Source organism: Tupaia chinensis, unplaced genomic scaffold (assembly GCF_000334495.1).
Source record: "Tupaia chinensis unplaced genomic scaffold, TupChi_1.0 Scaffold000211_1, whole genome shotgun sequence".
Lineage (NCBI taxonomy): Eukaryota > Metazoa > Chordata > Mammalia > Scandentia > Tupaiidae > Tupaia > Tupaia belangeri.
Window position 1 is genome coordinate 844,720 of NW_006159686.1, and position 6,907 is coordinate 851,626.

Below are 6,907 nucleotides of genomic sequence, written 5' to 3' on the forward strand. Positions count from 1 at the left end.
GGCCAGCCCCGGAGCGCCGCAAGTCGCCGGGCAGTCACGCCACCGGCCCGACCGCACTCCCAGGACTGACAACGTGAAGGAAGGCCCGGCACTGACCTGATCTACCAGCCTCCCTGCCTATCGCTGGGTCTTCAAAGTGGTGTTTTTGCACGCAGGTCTGGGGAGTGCGTGTTTGTCATACAAGTGTTGTTCAGACAAAGTTTAAATGGCGTGAGGACACCGGTCAGCAGGCTCTAGGGTGCCAACTCTAAGGCCAAACTAGGAGAGCGCAGAAAGGTTGGAGGCGGGGAGGGGCAGGAGGCTGAGCAGGCAGACGCGGGGGCCCAGGGCGGTGCTCTCTGGCACGTCTGTGTAAACCACAGAAGGACCCCAGAAGCACGTGTTGCTGTGACTCCCTCGTGCATGGCGGGGCCCCTGGTGGCGGTGTGGACGGTGGTGGGGCTGTGCCCACTCCCTCGTGCATGGCGGGGCCCCTGGTGGCGGTGTGGACAGTGGCGGGGCTGTGCCCACACGGGGCAGGGAGTGCACCGAAACCTTTGCACCCTCCCCACTGTCTGCAGTGAGCCTAAGACGGCTCGAAACCGCTGAGACCTTCAGGGAAAGCGCACATGGACAAAGCGAGGACGGTGCTTCTAACCGCTGGCTGCCGAGCCGCCCCTTTCCACTACGCGCTCACGCCCCGACTGTGGAGAACGGCGCTCTGAATACATAAAGCTGTAGGTGCCCAAAGGAGGGGAACGCCTGCAGCGGCTGCCCCGTGGCCTCGGAACGAGCCACTGCACGACCACCCCAGCCACACTACAGGGCCTGCCCACGAGGGGGAGGCTCAGGAGGTGCTGAAAGGAGGCGTAAAGGGCAGACTTGGCAGAGGCCCACTGACGTTGGGCAGGGTGAGAGAGGACAGGAAGGGAGAAGGCAGAGGGGAGGCAGGAGGAAGAGCCTGCAGCGAGAGCAGACAAGAGGTCGCAGCGGCCACCTCCGGCAGGGCCAGACGTGAGTTTGCGGATGTCCTATGACAAGGCGCATTCTCTCTTCATTCAGGATAGAGGGCAAGCGGGCGAGAGGGGACACCCCCACCTCCCTGGCCATGCCCCATCCTGAGCACTTGCACACGTGCCTAGCACGTGTCGGGCTGACTGGGCCGGGGACACCAGCTAGAACCGCACTCACCACCATGCCACAGAGTCGGCCCGCGGCTGTTTCTAGCACAGGACACCCGCAAGGGCTCTGCGTCCAGTGACAGCAATGCCTCGGTCAGCAGCCGGGAGCTCTCGGTGCACCCAGAAAGCACGAGAGGTGGGCCAGGCAAGGGCCAACGTCTCCAAGCGGGAGCCAGGCTGGGCGAGGACCCGAGAGCTCTGCGTGTAGCCCAGGCGCCCGGGGCAGCACGAGCCGAAGTCTGGCTCTAGAGCAACAGGACTGAGTGTGGGGGAGGCCTGATTCTCCCTGCTTCCCGAGTCTGGCCAGGCCCTCACCTGGTCACACACAGACCCCGGCAGAGGCCAGACACGAGCCTGGGTCCAGGCACTGCCTACCACGAGCAGCCAGTGTGCAGCCGCGGCCGGTGTGGGGAACCAGGCAGCCAGCGCACTCCTAGAGGTTGGCACAGGCGCAGGGCTTCTGCCTGTCACTCCCAACTGCCCCAAATCCAGGATAGGAGTGAACAAGGAAATGCAAGCCAGGCCAGAACACGCTCAGCGGACACCCGGGCTGGGATGCCCACGCTGGCCCCAGAGGCAGGATGGTAGAGTAGCCTCGGTAAGTACACCTAGGGACACGGAGGGTGACAGCGGTGACAGAGGACGAAACGGGACCTGACAGGGACAGAGGCTCTGCAGCGAGAGCCAGCCGTGGACCCTGGAGCTGAGACATGCCCCAACCATGCAAACCTCAGGGCCAGGCTCTGCAGGGTGGTGAGAGCCGGGGCCAAGCCCTGCACCCTCTGCCAGCACCCAGGACTGCCAGCAGGCGAAAGCTCTGGGCAGTGCACCAGGCAACAGACCCACACCGTGACACAACGCCACTTCAGAGACACCACAGGAGCCTGGCGCAGAGGGAAGGCCACCCACCAACGGCCTGGTGTGGGCCGCCTGCCGCCCACAGGGGGGCTCATGGTTGGGACTTGGTGAAAATCAAAACCTCCCGCTCACTGGGAGACGTGGCCGGGGAGGGCCCTGCCCATGCTCTCCTGTGGGTTGGCGCTCTCGGAGACTCAGCAAGCCAGGCCACCCTCCCGGCGAGCACTGCAGAGGAAGGACCCCGTCCACGCAGCAGCCACGGCAGCTACGCCGTCTCAGGTTCTACACGATCTTCAGGACACTGCTGTCTCCAAAACAAACCCGATTTTAATTAAAAACAACTATCAGAACCCTTAAAACAGGGACCAGAAGGTGGTGCAATGGTTACACTGCTGTACACCCACAGGGCTGACCACAGTTCAAGTCCCAGACCCAGCGGCTTGAAACTCACACCAGGTGCACATGTGTGCGTGCCCAAGATCCTGAGAGGCGAATGGAGGACAAGGGACTGCAGGTGGCTGTGCCCCACCGGGATGCTTCTGTCCTCTCCTCCTTCCTCCTACAGGTACATGCACCCTCTGTCCTAAACAAAAACTGTTTTTTTTGGGAAAGGTTTTTGCTATAAGGTGCATGAGCTCACCAGAAAGAGAGGGAGAGAGAGAGAGACAGACAGAAAGTGAGAAATCACCCCCCAGGGGGGACGGCCACGCCGCAATCCCTTCTCCTCCATTCTCCTTTTGGGATCTTGGGCACGCACGCACACGCGCCCGGTGTGAGTTTAAGTCACCGGGTCCGGGACTTGAACCGCTGTCAACTACATGGGAGTCCAGAGACATAGCCATTACGCTAACTGCTGGTCCCCAAAAGTAGACATTTTTAAAAAGAAATTTTAAAAGGAAGCAAGTAGAATGACCAAAACGAATGTACAGAACGACGTTGGAGCCCGCGCTACCTGTACGGCAGCCTGCTGGTGCACCGAGGGCCAGCCCAGGGGGCCCAGAGAGAAGGGCGGGCACAGGGTCACACAGGGCCGCCGTTCCCGGTGACAACGGAAACAGCCAGACGAAGGTCTTTTCTAGACCTGGTGCTAGAGCCACCGAATACCCACACGCAGAACTGCAGGCGGCCTCCACCCACGACCCAGGTCTGCTGCGGCCCACAGATTTGCGTGCAGGGTGGGCTGGGGAGGATCTGGTCTGTGTCCACAGGCCCCCGCCCCAAGCACGTGGGCACACACGTGCCCGGACTTGGCCACTGAGGCTGGGGGTGGGTAGCAGTGTCAAGTCCCTGCTGGATAAGAGTGCTGCCTGTGTGTCTCTGTCTCTCTCTCATGAGAGAAAGACATACAGATAAACCTGGACAACAACAACAACAGACCACAGACGAAACAGGAAGCCGTAAAACCTCTACAGAAACGGAAAAATCTCTGTGACTTTGCCGAGCACAGAGTTCTCCGCTGAGGTACCAAAAGCACATCCACAACAACCTGACAAACTGTCCTCACCAGGGTGTACCTTGGTCAGACAGGGCTAACCGGGAAAGGAAGCCCCGGGCCAGCACAAGACACCTGCAGATCACAACCCAGCACAGGCCGGGTCGGTGCCTCGAGGCTGCGGCTGGAGTGTGTGGCCTCGCGCCACGGTGAGGCCTCGCGCCCAGCCACGGCCCAGACAGGAAGGGCCTGAGAGCCGAGACCCCGATCACGCGGGAGATCCTGCTGAGGGCGCCCCAAGCACACACGCACTCTCTCTGATGAATGGAAGGCCCTATTACGCAAACACTCAAATGCAACAATGAAGCAACGCTTCCGAGAGAGGACACAGCAGCTCTCCTTGCTCCTACGCCCACACCCGGGGAGAGGTCTACAGCAGTCCCAGGGCCCCCAGACGAGCAGAGCAGACTCTCGCAGGTGGCCACTGGGGACGTGAGGTGCCCGAGCACCTGGAAGCGGGCGGGCAGTTCCCCGCACAGAGGAGCAAGCTCCCAGGTGCAGCCCAGCCGACTCCTGGCCACATACCCGAGGGCATGAGCATCCGTCTCACCCACAGGTGCGTGTCACCGCAGCTTTGCCGTGAGTCCTCAACCTGGGCAGGAGCGAGTCCCCTCCCCAGGGTGCAGACACACACACCAGCTCGCCCACACGGCAGAATCCCACCTGACAGCCGAGAACCAACTAGCAGCACGTGCGACAAGGTGGCGAGGCCCACGGCCACCACCGTGGGGAACAGCCGACGGGAGGCGACGCTCCGCACAGCTCCATCTGTCTTCTGCGATGGAAGAGGCACACGCTCACGGATGGGGGACGAAGGAGGGGCGGGCAGTGGTCTGGCCACTCGGGAATACGGGGGACTTTCTGGGAGGGAACTGATGTTCTGTCTCTTAACTGGGGTAGTTTCGTGACTCTGGGCCTGTCGAGCTCCACAGAGCGCATCTCCTAAACGCAGACAGAGGTGCTGGCCATAACCTCCTGTAACCTGCTGGGGACAAGAACCCACAGCAGAGACAGTACAGCAGCTCCATCGCTGCACTCCCACTGCTTGCATGGGACCCAAGATCCCAGGAGGAGAATGAGGAGAAAAGGCTGATTTCTCACTTTCCTTCTCACAGTCCCTCTCTCGGGCAAGTGCACGCCCCCTAAGGCAAAAAAAGAATCCAGGGGCCAGTTGGTGGCATGGTGGTTAATGTGCTGGACTCCCATGTGGCCAGCTTGAGTCCTAGACCCAGGGGCTAGAAAACTGTGCCAGGCATGCGTGCATGTGTGCCCAAAATCCTGAGAGGAGAGTGGGGAAGGGGCGGCAGCATGGCCATCCCCATGAGGGTGATCCCATTTTCCTTCTGTCTCTCTCTACCAAGTGCACAGGCCTATGGCAGAAAAAAGGCCCCAGGTACCAGCAGGCGTCTTAATGGCTATGTCGCTGGACTCCCATGGAGTCGACCACAGTTCGAGTCCCGGACCCGGTGGCTTAAACTCACGCTGGGTGTGTGTGTGTGCCCAAGATCCCGAGAGGAGAATGGAGAAGGGATTGCAGCGTGGCCATCACCCGGTGGTAGATTTCTCACTTTCTCTCTCTCTGTCTCTCTCTGTCTTTCCGGCAAGCACACGCGCCCTATAGCAAAAACCTCTCAAAAAAAAAAAAAGAAAGAAAAACAGAAGCCCAAGTACAAACCCTCTGTATTCCTATCACGTGAATGACATACAAATGTGAGAAAAGGAAAGTTTGTCGTCACAGTAGATGCAAAAGGGATGACAGAGCCAGAAAGAGCCCCTCTGGGATCTTCACAGCGATGACTGACTCGGGAAAGACGTCGAGGGCGCTGGGACGCTGGGTGAGTGTGACGAGCGGTGGGGTGTGCATGCAGTCTCCGAGCACTGTCCCAGAGTACTCCTAGTCCACTAGTCGGCCCTGGTCGACTGCACCTTAACCAAGAGGTCTGAGCTAACACCGCCGTCCTGCGAGTCCAGGCCGAGACGGGCACGTTGTCACTGCTGCGGCAGCCCTCGCAGAGCCCTGCGACCCCAGCGTGGCGCGAGCGCCAGACAATCCTGTACCAAAGGGCACGCTGTGAACTAGCTGGTCTGGTCTGCACACGTAGAAACGCCAAGGTCACGGAAGACGGAGACCCTGGCCCAGGCTGAGGAAGCCGGGAGAGGAGGGCTGCTGCACCGTGGGAGTCCTGGCTGGACGTCGCAGGGCGGGGCGGGACCTGAGTGTCGGCACAGACCGGGCCGCCCTGCTGGGTCACCGGGACGCCTGCGTCTGCTCGCTGCCCTGTGTTAGCAGAGACAGCACCCTCACCCAAACGTGTTACAGTGCTTAGAGACAGAAGGGCATGCTACGGGGTGTGTGTGTGTGTGTGTGTACGTGTGTGTGTGCGCGTGTGCGTGTACATGCATGTGTATGAGAGGGAATGACAAGAACCAACAAGACGAAAGTTAAGACTGGTGGATTTAGGTAAAGGACACAGGGAGCCTGAGGCGCAGTAACTCCAACTTCGATCTACACTGCTTGTAGACGCCAACACACCTACTGCTAACTACCGGATTGGACCTGGAGTTTTAAGTCCTCGGCACTGCAGTGCACACGGGAGGTCTCGGAGCACGGAGAACACGCTGCCTGCGCTGGTGGGCCCGTATCCTGGTGTGGGCTTCCCTCTGAGCGTTCTCTACCTACAGCGTGCGTTAGCAAACGCTCAATCCTTTTTCTTGTCCTGTTTTGCACTGCTCTCGGATACAGATGACAGACACAGGAAAGCGCCGACATGTAACACAGCACACGGGAGCCTGAGCACACGGCAGCGACATGTAACACAGCACACGGAAGCCTGAGCACACGGCAGCAGACTTGGAATGTTAGCCGGCATGCAGGCAGGAAGCTACGACCACGTGACAGGGCACGGAGGGATGCGGTGGGAGCTGCGCTGTCATAACTCATGCAACTTAGCTTCGTAGCCCGTGAGCAGGAGGGCTTTTCACTTTACAAAAATAAGGAATGGGCTCTGGGAAAATGCTGAGGAGCAAATAGTGAACTGAAGGTTAAAGTGTCCGGATGAGGAGTTCGGGATGAAACTACATTTTAGAACCATCGAGAGTACCTGAGACGGCTGCTGCTGGGATGAAAAAGCAGCAGAAACCTTTGGCGGAAGCTGGGTTGCTATAGCAACGGGAGTCCCAGTCTGCCCGTCCTTTCCTGTCACAACCTTTACCTGAGAGGAGATATTTTGAGAAAAAAAGGCAACATAACTTTTAAGACTGCTCAGAATCGTGTTAGAAGTTTACTGCTGACGGCTCGGCTCACTGACGTTTGGCATTTGAAAAAGGAATGCTTCCCTTCACGTCCGGGGGAGGGCTCTAAACAGACAGATCTGTCGCCTGAAGGCCGCTCAGAGCC

General features: G+C 59.5%; 1 protein-coding gene across 1 annotated transcript in view; it reads right to left on the minus strand.

The window, feature by feature from the left end:
- The window catches only part of EP400 (E1A binding protein p400), a 95,534-nt gene that overhangs the window by 84,383 nt on the left and 4,244 nt on the right, over window positions 1–6,907 (minus strand).